This window comes from Euprymna scolopes, chromosome 46 (assembly GCF_053919585.1).
Source record: "Euprymna scolopes isolate OS-2025 chromosome 46, ASM5391958v1, whole genome shotgun sequence".
In the NCBI taxonomy this organism is placed as follows: Eukaryota; Metazoa; Mollusca; class Cephalopoda; order Sepiida; family Sepiolidae; genus Euprymna; species Euprymna scolopes.
Genome location: NC_136527.1, coordinates 122,747,999 through 122,763,175, shown reverse-complemented (window position 1 = coordinate 122,763,175; position 15,177 = coordinate 122,747,999).

Sequence of the window (15,177 nt, the reverse complement as noted above, 5' to 3'; positions counted from 1 at the left end):
ACTTTGGTGTAGGGGGCTATTATCAGGGGCAGCAACTACTTGGATTTTTCGGTCTTATAAATCCACGTTTATTTATTATCTCATCTTCCATGGTCGGGTCCGTGCCGATTGGTATATATATATTAATTAATTAGAATTTATTGAGATGTGTATTATTTATTTATTTATTAAACTTTTTTGTTAAATACGCCTGGTATTACTCTAAACCAGCCTTTCAATAAGATGCCCCCAATCTAAAAACATAAGCCGTTCACAAGTTGCATTATTGAAACGTAATAAGGTGAATTTTGAATGTTCTAAAGCAAAAAAAAAAAAAAATAAAAAATAAATAATTAAAAAAAAAAAGTTAAAAGCATTTAACCCCCACACCCACCACATCCCTTAAGTACCAGAACAACCCAGGTCTGCTAGCTACTATTCAGTTTTCAAGATGACCTCTGAAGAAAGGGTTGGTGCCTTCAGAGCTAAATTAAAATCTTTATCCATAACTGTTGAAATGTATCCTGTCTTAATTTTGCCAATTTTTGTGTATTAACATATATATATATAAATAAAATATATATATATATACATATATATATATTTTATTTATTTATCTTTGTTCTCTTATTGCAGTCTTACTAAAAATTGAAACTCCTTAACATAACTTATCATGTCTTATTACTCGTGTTTTAAACGTTTTTGTTAAATATGTCTGGTATTAACCTAAACCAGCCTTTAAATAAGATGCCACCAATCTAAAAACATAAGCTGTTCACAAGCTGCACTATTGAAACGTAATAAGGTGAATCTTGAAGGTTCTATTGCGAGGTACCTAAAGCAAAAAAAAAAAAATAAGTCCCTCTTACCGTTTTCCTTTTTTGTTCTTTTTTTTTTTTTAATGGAGAGTAGATAATGCAGTGGATGTGTTATCGGCAGCTCCAGTAACTCTCGCTTCTCCTTTTTTGTCCCTCAGGAAGGAGGCTGTCTTATCAGCAGGTGTAAAGTACTGGGGCTGCTGTATTGCCATTTGGTGAATGGATTCTGGACCATGCAGTAGTCTCTGGTGGGGTCTCTTGATGCCATACTAGTGGGTAATTGTTACGGCTTTACCTTATCATGTGCTACAAAAAAAAAAAAATTTCCCATCTTTCCTCTCTTACTTTCCCTCTCTGTTCTGCTCTAACCAAATATGCTGACCTGTTCCACAAATCCCAAAATCCTCAACATGAAATATCTCAAAGAAAACACGAATAAACCTAGAACCCCATCCTCCTACGTAGACCCCTACTACCATGTCTCCTTCTCCAACATCAGGGGTCTACGTTCTAACCTTCCAGAGGTTGAAACCCAATTACAGGAGACGAAACCTGACATATTCTTTCGAAGCGAAACTGGAATAGGGCCGACCACCTCCCTAGATGAGTTCATAATTAAAGGATACTCTAACTTAACATCTAAATCTGACCCCCAAGATCGCAACGGGCATGGAATATGTGCCTACATTAAAGATGGCTTCCCATGTGGCAGGGATATCTCCAGAGAAGACCCTAATTTACCCTATATGTGCTTCCAAGTTGCACTTGCTTACACCACTGCATTTATATTTGCCCTCTATCGCCCCCACAACAGCGGAGTTGCTGTCTTTAAGAGTATATAAGAGAAAATTAACCACATCCTGTCTGCTCATCCCGCGGCTAACATTCACATTTGCGGTGACTTCAATGTCCATAATGTGGAATGGCTGACCCACTCAAATAAGACTGATGATGAGGGGAGGTTCTGTCATGATTTTGCCATTGCCTATGACCTCACTCAGATTGTTCGCGAGCCCACCCGTGTGCCCGATACTACCGGTTAGTATGCAAGCCTTCTAAACCTTTCTCTATCCACTCCCCCTGAGCTATGCTCACGTTCCGTTCTATCGCCTCTGGGATCCTTCGACCACTGCGTCGTATCAGTTAAGATAAAAATGAAATATAATAAATCTACAGACGTAACTCTCCACCGTACTGTATACTGATACTCTATGGCAGACTGGGATAGCTTCCGTACATTCATATCTGATCTACCTCTCCATTCCATGTTTAAAAAGGATGTGTCCTCTATAGTATCAGACCTGACCGAATGGTTACTTGTAGGCAGACCAATTCATACCATCTAAAACATTCCAACAAAAACCTAACAGCCAGCCATGGTTCTCCCCTGAATGTGCTGTTGCTATCGCACACGGAAATCACTTTTTCCATAGCTACCAACGTAATAGATGCACTGAAACTAAAGCTGCTTTCAGAATCGCCAGCAACCACTGTAAAATAGTAATCAAAAATGCAAGAGAACTATATGCACACGTGACATTGACCTGTGGCAACGAGGGGGGAGGCGGGGGAAGCCATTGATGTTTGTACGCACTAAGTTTTTTACTTTTTGGTAAAAATCTCACGCTTTTTGACCGTTTCCGGCTTGACCCTTGACCTTGACCTTTGTTTTTGAGGTTGACCTTGATCCATGACCTTTGGCCTTTATGCACACGTGACCTTGACCTGTGGCAACGAGGGGGAGGCGGGGGGAAGCCATTGATGTTTGTACGGACTAAGTTTTTGACTTTTTGGTAAAAATCTCACGCTTTTTGACCGTTTCCGGCTTGACCCTAGACGTTTACCTTTGTTTTTGAATGTGACCTTGACCCCTGACCTTTGGCCTTTATGCACACGTGACCTTGACCTGTGGCAACGAGGGGGGAGGCGGGGGGAAGCCATTGATGTTTGTACGGACTAAGTTTTTTACTTTTTGGTAAAAATCTCACGCTTTTTGACCGTTTCCGGCTTGACCCTTGACCTTGACCTTTGCTTTTTAGTGTGACCTTGACCCCTGACCTTTGGCTAAAATTAATACCTTGAAAAATTGGAAAATTTTCATGTCCTCAAAGGTGAAAGAATGTGGTGATTCTGGAATCATTCATCTGTTGTTTTTAATGTTTCCTATCTAATCGAAAGCTTTTAATGCTATTCTTTAGTATTTTTTGATGATTTTCTTTGATTTGGACATAAAATAAATACAAAATTAATACCTGTAAAAATTGGAAAATATTCATGACCTCATAGGTGAAAGAATGTGGTGAATCTGGAATCATTCATCTGTTATTTTTAATGTTTCCTATCAAATCGAAAGCTTTTAATGCTAGTCTTTGGTATTTTTTGATGATTTTCTTTGATTTAGACATAAAATAAATACAAAATTAATACCTGTAAAAATTGGAAAATGTTCATGTCCTCAAAGGTTAAAGAGTGTGGTGATTCTGGAATCATTCATCTGTTATTTTTAATGTTTCCTATCTAATCGAAAGCTTTTAATGCTATTCTTTGGTATTTTTTGATGATTTTCTTTGATTTAGACATAAAATAAATACAAAATTAATACCTGTAAAAATTGGAAAATTTTCATGTCCTCAAAGGTTAAAGAATGTGGTGATTCTGGAATCATTCATCTGTTGTTTTTAATGTTTCCTATCGAATCGAAAGCTTTTAATGCTATTCTTTGGTATTTTTTGATGATTTTCTTTGATTTAGACATAAAATAAATACAAAATTAATAACTTGAAAAATTGGAAAATTTTCATGTCCTCAAAGGTGAAAGAATGTGGTGATTCTGGAATCATTCATCTGTTATTTTTAATGTTTCCTATCGAATCGAAAGCTTTTAATGCTATTCTTTGGTATTTTTTGATGATTTTCTTTGATTTAGACATAAAATAAATACAAAATTAATAACTTGAAAAATTGGAAAATTTTCATGTCCTCAAAGGTGAAAGAATGTGGTGATTCTGGAATCATTCATCTGTTATTTTTAATGTTTCCTATCTAATCGAAAGCTTTTAATGCTATTCTTTGGTATTTTTTGATGATTTTCTTTGATTTAGACATAAAATAAATACAAAATTAATACCTGTAAAAATTGGAAAATTTTCATGTCCTCAAAGGTTAAAGAATGTGGTGATTCTGGAATCATTCATCTGTTGTTTTTAATGTTTCCTATCTAATCGAAAGCTTTTAATGCTATTCTTTGGTATTTTTTTATGATTTTATTTGATTTAGACATAAAATAAATAAAAAATTAATACCTTGAAAAATTGGAAAATTTTTATGTCCTCAAAGGTTAAAGAATGTGGTGATTCTGGAATCATTCATCTGTTTTTTTTAATGTTTCCTATCGAATCGAAAGCTTTTAATGCTATTCTTTGGTATTTTTTGATGATTTTCTTTGATTTAGACATAAAATAAATACAAAATTAATACCTTGAAAAATTGGAAAATTTTCATGTCCTCAAAGGTGAAAGAATGTGGTGATTCTGGAATCATTCATCTGTTGTTTTTAATGTTTCCTATTGAATCGAAAGCTTTTAATGCTATTCTTTGGTATTTTTTGATGATTTTCTTTGATTTAGACATAAAATAAATACAAAATTAATACCTTGAAAAATTGGAAAATTTTCATGACCTCATAGGTGAAAGAATGTGGTGAATCTGGAATCATTCATCTGTTATTTTTAATTTTTCCTATCTAATCGAAAGCTTTTAATGCTATTCTTTGGTATTTTTTGATGATTTTCTTTGATTTAGACATAAAATAAATACAAAATTAATACCTTGAAAAATTGGAAAATTTTCATGTCCTCAAAGGTGAAAGAATGTGGTGATTCTGGAATCATTCATCTGTTGTTTTTAATGTTTCCTATCGAATCGAAAGCTTTTAATGCTATTCTTTGGTATTTTTTGATGATTTTCTTTGATTTAGACATAAAATAAATACAAAATTAATACCTTGAAAAATTGGAAAATTTTCATGACCTCATAGGTGAAAGAATGTGGTGAATCTGGAATCATTCATCCGTTATTTTTAATTTTTCCTATCGAATCGAAAGCTTTTAATGCTATTCTTTGGTATTTTTTGATGATTTTCTTTGATTTAGACATAAAATAAATACAAAATTAATACCTTGAAAAATTGGAAAATTTTCATGTCCTCAAAGGTGAAAGAATGTGGTGATTCTGGAATCATTCATCTGTTATTTTTAATGTTTCCTATCGAATCGAAAGCTTTTAATGCTATTCTTTGGTATTTTTTGATGATTTTCTTTGATTTAGACACAAAATAAATACAAAATTAATACCTTGAAAAATTGGAAAATTTTCATGTCCTCAAAGGTGAAAGAATGTGGTGATTCTGGAATCATTCATCTGTTGTTTTTAATGTTTCCTATTGAATCGAAAGCTTTTAATGCTATTCTTTGGTATTTTTTGATGATTTTCTTTGATTTAGACATAAAATAAATACAAAATTAATACCTTGAAAAATTGGAAAATTTTCATGACCTCATAGGTGAAAGAATGTGGTGAATCTGGAATCATTCATCTGTTATTTTTAATTTTTCCTATCTAATCGAAAGCTTTTAATGCTATTCTTTGGTATTTTTTGATGATTTTCTTTGATTTAGACATAAAATAAATACAAAATTAATACCTTGAAAAATTGGAAAATTTTCATGTCCTCAAAGGTGAAAGAATGTGGTGATTCTGGAATCATTCATCTGTTGTTTTTAATGTTTCCTATCGAATCGAAAGCTTTTAATGCTATTCTTTGGTATTTTTTGATGATTTTCTTTGATTTAGACATAAAATAAATACAAAATTAATACCTTGAAAAATTGGAAAATTTTCATGACCTCATAGGTGAAAGAATGTGGTGAATCTGGAATCATTCATCTGTTATTTTTAATTTTTCCTATCGAATCGAAAGCTTTTAATGCTATTCTTTGGTATTTTTTGATGATTTTCTTTGATTTAGACATAAAATAAATACAAAATTAATACCTTGAAAAATTGGAAAATTTTCATGTCCTCAAAGGTGAAAGAATGTGGTGATTCTGGAATCATTCATCTGTTATTTTTAATGTTTCCTATCGAATCGAAAGCTTTTAATGCTATTCTTTGGTATTTTTTGATGATTTTCTTTGATTTAGACATAAAATAAATACAAAATTAATACCTTGAAAAATTGGAAAATTTTCATGTCCTCAAAGGTGAAAGAATGTGGTGATTCTGGAATCATTCATCTGTTGTTTTTAATGTTTCCTATCGAATCGAAAGCTTTTAATGCTATTCTTTGGTATTTTTTGATGATTTTCTTTGATTTAGACATAAAATAAATACAAAATTAATACCTTGAAAAATTGGAAAATTTTCATGACCTCATAGGTGAAAGAATGTGGTGAATCTGGAATCATTCATCTGTTATTTTTAATTTTTCCTATCGAATCGAAAGCTTTTAATGCTATTCTTTGGTATTTTTTGATGATTTTCTTTGATTTAGACATAAAATAAATACAAAATTAATACCTTGAAAAATTGGAAAATTTTCATGTCCTCAAAGGTGAAAGAATGTGGTGATTCTGGAATCATTCATCTGTTATTTTTAATGTTTCCTATCGAATCGAAAGCTTTTAATGCTATTCTTTGGTATTTTTTGATGATTTTCTTTGATTTAGACACAAAATAAATACAAAATTAATACCTTGAAAAATTGGAAAATTTTCATGTCCTCAAAGGTGAAAGAATGTGGTGATTCTGGAATCATTCATCTGTTGTTTTTAATGTTTCCTATTGAATCGAAAGCTTTTAATGCTATTCTTTGGTATTTTTTGATGATTTTCTTTGATTTAGACATAAAATAAATACAAAATTAATACCTTGAAAAATTGGAAAATTTTCATGACCTCATAGGTGAAAGAATGTGGTGAATCTGGAATCATTCATCTGTTATTTTTAATTTTTCCTATCGAATCGAAAGCTTTTAATGCTATTCTTTGGTATTTTTTGATGATTTTCTTTGATTTAGACATAAAATAAATACAAAATTAATACCTTGAAAAATTGGAAAATTTTCATGTCCTCAAAGGTGAAAGAATGTGGTGATTCTGGAATCATTCATCTGTTATTTTTAATGTTTCCTATCGAATCGAAAGCTTTTAATGCTATTCTTTGGTATTTTTTGATGATTTTCTTTGATTTAGACATAAAATAAATACAAAATTAATACCTTGAAAAATTGGAAAATTTTCATGTCCTCAAAGGTGAAAGAATGTGGTGATTCTGGAATCATTCATCTGTTGTTTTTAATGTTTCCTATCGAATCGAAAGCTTTTAATGCTATTCTTTGGTATTTTTTGATGATTTTCTTTGATTTAGACATAAAATAAATACAAAATTAATACCTTGAAAAATTGGAAAATTTTCATGACCTCATAGGTGAAAGAATGTGGTGAATCTGGAATCATTCATCTGTTATTTTTAATTTTTCCTATCGAATCGAAAGCTTTTAATGCTATTCTTTGGTATTTTTTGATGATTTTCTTTGATTTAGACATAAAATAAATACAAAATTAATACCTTGAAAAATTGGAAAATTTTCATGTCCTCAAAGGTGAAAGAATGTGGTGAATCTGGAATCATTCATCTGTTAATTTTTATTTTTCCTATCGAATCGAAAGCTTTTAATGCTATTCTTTGGTATTTTTTGATGATTTTCTTTGATTTAGACATAAAATAAATAAAAAATTAATACCTTGAAAAATTGGAAAATTTTCATGTCCTCAAAGGTGAAAGAATGTGGTGATTCTGGAATCATTCATCTGTTGTTTTTAATGTTTCCTATCGAATCGAAAGCTTTTAATGCTATTCTTTGGTATTTTTTGATGATTTTCTTTGATTTAGACATAAAATAAATACAAAATTAATACCTGTAAAAATTGGAAAATTTTCATGACCTCATAGGTGAAAGAATGTGGTGAATCTGGAATCATTCATCTGTTATTTTTAATTTTTCCTATCTAATCGAAAGCTTTTAATGCTATTCTTTGGTATTTTTTGATGATTTTCTTTGATTTAGACATAAAATAAATAAAAAATTAATACCTTGAAAAATTGGAAAATTTTCATGTCCTCAAAGGTGAAAGAATGTGGTGATTCTGGAATCATTCATCTGTTGTTTTTAATGTTTCCTATCGAATCGAAAGCTTTTAATGCTATTCTTTGGTATTTTTTGATGATTTTCTTTGATTTAGACATAAAATAAATACAAAATTAATACCTTGAACAATTGGAAAATTTTCATGACCTCATAGGTGAAAGAATGTGGTGAATCTGGAATCATTCATCTGTTATTTTTAATTTTTCCTATCTAATCGAAAGCTTTTAATGCTATTCTTTGGTATTTTTTGATGATTTTCTTTGATTTAGACATAAAATAAATACAAAATTAATACCTTGAAAAATTGGAAAATTTTCATGTCCTCAAAGGTTAAAGAATGTGGTGATTCTGGAATCATTCATCTGTTATTTTTAATGTTTCCTATCGAATCGAAAGCTTTTAATGCTATTCTTTGGTATTTTTTGATGATTTTCTTTGATTTAGACACAAAATAAATACAAAATTAATACCTTGAAAAATTGGAAAATTTTCATGTCCTCAAAGGTGAAAGAATGTGGTGATTCTGGAATCATTCATCTGTTGTTTTTAATGTTTCCTATTGAATCGAAAGCTTTTAATGCTATTCTTTGGTATTTTTTGATGATTTTCTTTGATTTAGACATAAAATAAATACAAAATTAATACCTTGAAAAATTGGAAAATTTTCATGACCTCATAGGTGAAAGAATGTGGTGAATCTGGAATCATTCATCTGTTATTTTTAATTTTTCCTATCGAATCGAAAGCTTTTAATGCTATTCTTTGGTATTTTTTGATGATTTTCTTTGATTTAGACATAAAATAAATACAAAATTAATACCTTGAAAAATTGGAAAATTTTCATGTCCTCAAAGGTGAAAGAATGTGGTGATTCTGGAATCATTCATCTGTTATTTTTAATGTTTCCTATCGAATCGAAAGCTTTTAATGCTATTCTTTGGTATTTTTTGATGATTTTCTTTGATTTAGACATAAAATAAATACAAAATTAATACCTTGAAAAATTGGAAAATTTTCATGTCCTCAAAGGTGAAAGAATGTGGTGATTCTGGAATCATTCATCTGTTGTTTTTAATGTTTCCTATCGAATCGAAAGCTTTTAATGCTATTCTTTGGTATTTTTTGATGATTTTCTTTGATTTAGACATAAAATAAATACAAAATTAATACCTTGAAAAATTGGAAAATTTTCATGACCTCATAGGTGAAAGAATGTGGTGAATCTGGAATCATTCATCTGTTATTTTTAATTTTTCCTATCGAATCGAAAGCTTTTAATGCTATTCTTTGGTATTTTTTGATGATTTTCTTTGATTTAGACATAAAATAAATACAAAATTAATACCTTGAAAAATTGGAAAATTTTCATGACCTCATAGGTGAAAGAATGTGGTGAATCTGGAATCATTCATCTGTTATTTTTAATTTTTCCTATCGAATCGAAAGCTTTTAATGCTATTCTTTGGTATTTTTTGATGATTTTCTTTGATTTAGACATAAAATAAATACAAAATTAATACCTTGAACAATTGGAAAATTTTCATGACCTCATAGGTGAAAGAATGTGGTGAATCTGGAATCATTCATCTGTTATTTTTAATTTTTCCTATCTAATCGAAAGCTTTTAATGCTATTCTTTGGTATTTTTTGATGATTTTCTTTGATTTAGACATAAAATAAATACAAAATTAATACCTTGAAAAATTGGAAAATTTTCATGTCCTCAAAGGTTAAAGAATGTGGTGATTCTGGAATCATTCATCTGTTATTTTTAATGTTTCCTATCGAATCGAAAGCTTTTAATGCTATTCTTTGGTATTTTTTGATGATTTTCTTTGATTTAGACATAAAATAAATACAAAATTAATACCTGTAAAAATTGGAAAATATTCATGGCCATCATAGGTGAAAGAATGTGGTGAATCTGGAATCATTCATCTGTTGTTTTTAATGTTTCCTATCGAATCGAAAGCTTTTAATGCTATTCTTTGGTATTTTTTGATGTTTTACTTTGATTTAGACATAAAATAAATACAAAATTAATACCTTGAAAAATTGGAAAATTTTCATCTCCTCCAAGTTGAAAGCATGTGGTGATTCTTGAATCATTCATCTGTTATTTTTAATGTTTCCTGTCTAATCGAAAGCTTTTAATGCTATTCTTTGGTATTTTTTGATGATTTTCTTTGATTTAGACATAAAATAAATACAAAATTAATACCTTGAAAAATTGGAAAATTTTCATCTCCTCCAAGTTGAAAGCATGTGGTGATTCTTGAATCATTCATCTGTTATTTTTAATGTTTCCTGTCTAATCGAAAGCTTTTAATGCTATTCTTTGGTATTTTTTTATGGTTTTCTTTGATTTAGACATAAAATAAATACAAAATTAATACCTTGAAAAATTTTTATGACCTCATAGGTGGAGGAATTTGGTGATTCTGGAATCATTCATCTGTTATATTTAATGTTTCCTATCGAATCGAAAGCTGTTAATGCTATTCTTTGGTATTTTTTGATGATTTTCTTTGATTAAGACATAAAATAAAGACAAAATTAATACCTTGAAAAATGTGAAAATTTTCATGTCCTCAAAGGTGAAAGAATGTGATAATTCTGGATTTCTAATTCCAAACAAGAGGGGATGTAGGTATAGGGAGATGACAATCCTATAGACAACTCTTTATCAGATTGTATTCAATTGAAAAATTTCTAAGTCCAAACAAGAGGGGATGTAGGTATAGATAGATGAGAATCCTATAGACCAAGCCTTCTCAGATTGTATTAAATGGAAAGAATTTATAAGTCCAAACAAGAGGGGATGTAGGTATAGATAGATGAGAATCCTATAGACCAAGCCTACTCAGATTGTATTCAATTGAAAATTTCTAAGTCCAAACAAGAGGGGATGTAGGTATAGATAGATGAGAATCCTATAGACCAAGCCTTCTCAGATTGTATTAAATGGAAAAAATTTATAAGTCCAAACAAGAGGGAATGTAGGTATAGATAGATGAGAATCCTATAGACCAAGCCTACTCAGATTGTATTCAATTGAAAAAATTTATAAGTCCAAACAAGAGGGGATGTAGGTATAGATAGATGAGAATCCTATAGACCAAGCCTTCTCAGATTGTATTAAATGGAAAAAATTTATAAGTCCAAACAAGAGGGGATGTAGGTATAGATAGATGAGAATCCTATAGACCAAGCCTACTCAGATTGTATTCAATTGAAAAATTTCTAAGTCCAAACAAGAGGGGATGTAGGTATAGATAGATGAGAATCCTATAGACCAAGCCTACTCAGATTGTATTCAATTGAAAAATTTCTAAGTCCAAACAAGAGGGGATGTAGGTATAGATAGATGAGAATCCTATAGACCAAGCCTTCTCAGATTGTATTAAATGGAAAAAATTTAAGTCCAAACAAAAGGGGATGTAGGTATAGATAGGTGACAATCTTATAGACCAAGGCATCTCAGCGTGTATTCAAGTGAAAAATTTCTAAGTCCAAACAAGAGGGGATGTAGGTATAGATAGGTGACAATCTTATAGACCAAGGCATATCAGCGTGTATTCAATGGAAAAATTTCTAAGTCCAAACAAGAGGGGATGTAGGTATAGATAGGTGACAATCTTATAGACCAAGGCATCTCAGCGTGTATTCAAGTGAAGAATTTCTAAGTCCAAACAAGAGGGGATGTAGGTATTGATAGAGTGCAATCTTATAGACCAAGGCATCTCAGCGTGTATTCAAGTGAAAAATTTCTAAGTCCAAACAAGAGGGGATGTAGGTATTGATAGAGTGCAATCTTATAGACCAAGTCATCTCAGCGTGTATTGAATTGAAAAATTTCTAAGTCCAAACAAGAGGGGATGTAGCTATAGATAGGTTACAATCTTATAGACCAAGGCATCTCAGCGTGTATTCAATTGAAAAATTTCTAAGTCCAAACAAGAGGGGATGTAGGTATAGATAGGTGACAATCTTATAGACCAAGGCATCTCAGCGTGTATTCAATTGAAAAATTTCTAAGTCCAAACAAGAGGGGATGTAGGTATAGATAGGTTACAATCTTATAGACCAAGGCATATCAGCGGGTATTCAATTGGAAAATTTCTAATTCCAAACAAGAGGGGATGTAGGTATAGATAGGTGACGATCTTATAGACCAAGGCATCTCAGCGTGTATTCAATTGAAAAATTTCTAAGTCCAAACAAGAGGGGATGTAGGTATAGATAGGTGACAATCTTATAGACCAAAGCATCTCAGAGTGTATTCAAGTGAAAAATTTCTAATTCCAAACAAGAGGGGATGTAGGTATAGATAGGTGACAATCTTATAGACCAAAGCATCTCAGAGTGTATTCAATTGAAAAATTTCTAATTCCAAACAAGAGGGGATGTAGGTATAGATAGGTGACAATCTTATAGACCAAAGCATCTCAGAGTGTATTCAATTGAAAAATTTCTAATTCCAAACAAGAGGGGATGTAGGTATAGATAGGTGACAATCTTATAGACCAAGGCATATCAGCGTGTATTCAATTGGAAAATTTCTAATTCCAAACAAGAGGGGATGTAGGTATAGATAGGTCACGATCTTAGAGACCAAGGCATCTCAGCGTGTATTCAAGTGAAGAATTTCTAAGTCCAAACAAGAGGGGATGTAGGTATTGATAGAGTGCAATCTTATAGACCAAGGCATCTCAGCGTGTATTCAAGTGAAAAATTTCTAAGTCCAAACAAGAGGGGATGTAGGTATTGATAGAGTGCAATCTTATAGACCAAGGCATCTCAGCGTGTAATCAATGGAAAAATTTCTAAGTCCAAACAAGAGGGGATGTAGGTATAGATAGGTGACAATCTTATAGACCAGTGCATCTCAGCGTGTATTCAATTGAAAAATTTCTAAGTCCAACCAAGAGGGGATGTAGGTATAGATAGGTGACAATCCTATAGACCAAGGCATATCAGCGTGTATTCAATTGGAAAATTTCTAAGTCCAAACAAGAGGGGATGTAGGTATAGATAGGTGACAATCCTATAGACCAAGGCATATCAGCGTGTATTCAATTGGAAAATTTCTAAGTCCAAACAAGAGGGGATGTAGGTATTGATAGAGTGCAATCTTATAGACCAAGGCATCTCAGCCTGTATTCAAGTGAAAAATTTCTAATTCCAAACAAGAGGGGATGTAGGTATAGATAGGTGACAATCTTATAGACCAAGTCATCTCAGCGTGTATTCAATTGAACAATTTCTAAGTCCAAACAAGAGGGGATGTAGGTATAGATAGGTTACAATCTTATAGACCAAGGCATCTCAGCGTGTATTCAATTGAAAAATTTCTAAGTCCAAACAAGAGGGGATGTAGGTATAGATAGGTGACAATCTTATAGACCAAGGCATCTCAGCGTGTATTCAATTGAAAAATTTCTAAGTCCAAACAAGAGGGGATGTAGGTATAGATAGGTGACAATCTTATAGACCAAGGCATCTCAGCGTGTATTCAATTGAAAAATTTCTAAGTCCAAACAAGAGGGGATGTAGGTATAGATAGGTGACAATCTTATAGACCAAGGCATATCAGCGTGTATTCAATTGGAAAATTTCTAATTCCAAACAAGAGGGGATGTAGGTATAGATAGGTGACGATCTTATAGACCAAGGCATCTCAGCGTGTATTCAATTGAAAAATTTCTAAGTCCAAACAAGAGGGGATGTAGGTATAGATAGGTGACAATCCTATAGACCAAAGCATCTCAGAGTGTATTCAAGTGAAAAATTTCTAATTCCAAACAAGAGGGGATGTAGGTATAGATAGGTGACAATCTTATAGACCAAAGCATCTCAGAGTGTATTCAATTGAAAAATTTCTAATTCCAAACAAGAGGGGATGTAGGTATAGATAGGTGACAATCTTATAGACCAAAGCATCTCAGAGTGTATTCAATTGAAAAATTTCTAATTCCAAACAAGAGGGGATGTAGGTATAGATAGGTGACAATCTTATAGACCAAGGCATATCAGCGTGTATTCAATTGGAAAATTTCTAATTCCAAACAAGAGGGGATGTAGGTATAGATAGGTCACGATCTTAGAGACCAAGGCATCTCAGCGTGTATTCAAGTGAAGAATTTCTAAGTCCAAACAAGAGGGGATGTAGGTATTGATAGAGTGCAATCTTATAGACCAAGGCATCTCAGCGTGTATTCAAGTGAAAAATTTCTAAGTCCAAACAAGAGGGGATGTAGGTATTGATAGAGTGCAATCTTATAGACCAAGGCATCTCAGCGTGTAATCAATGGAAAAATTTCTAAGTCCAAACAAGAGGGGATGTAGGTATAGATAGGTGACAATCTTATAGACCAGTGCATCTCAGCGTGTATTCAATTGAAAAATTTCTAAGTCCAACCAAGAGGGGATGTAGGTATAGATAGGTGACAATCCTATAGACCAAGGCATATCAGCGTGTATTCAATTGGAAAATTTCTAAGTCCAAACAAGAGGGGATGTAGGTATAGATAGGTGACAATCCTATAGACCAAGGCATATCAGCGTGTATTCAATTGGAAAATTTCTAAGTCCAAACAAGAGGGGATGTAGGTATTGATAGAGTGCAATCTTATAGACCAAGGCATCTCAGCCTGTATTCAAGTGAAAAATTTCTAATTCCAAACAAGAGGGGATGTAGGTATAGATAGGTGACAATCTTATAGACCAAGTCATCTCAGCGTGTATTCAATTGAACAATTTCTAAGTCCAAACAAGAGGGGATGTAGGTATAGATAGGTTACAATCTTATAGACCAAGGCATCTCAGCGTGTATTCAATTGAAAAATTTCTAAGTCCAAACAAGAGGGGATGTAGGTATAGATAGGTGACAATCTTATAGACCAAGGCATATCAGCGTGTATTCAATTGGAAAATTTCTAAGTCCAAACAAGAGGGGATGTAGGTATAGATAGGTGACAATCCTATAGACCAAGGCATATCAGCGTGTATTCAATTGGAAAATTTCTAAGTCCAAACAAGAGGGGATGTAGGTATTGATAGAGTGCAATCTCTAGACCAAGGCATCTATGCCTGTATTCAAGTGAAAAATTTCTAAGTCCAAACAAGAGGGGATGTAGGTATAGATAGGTGACAATATTATAGACCAAGGCA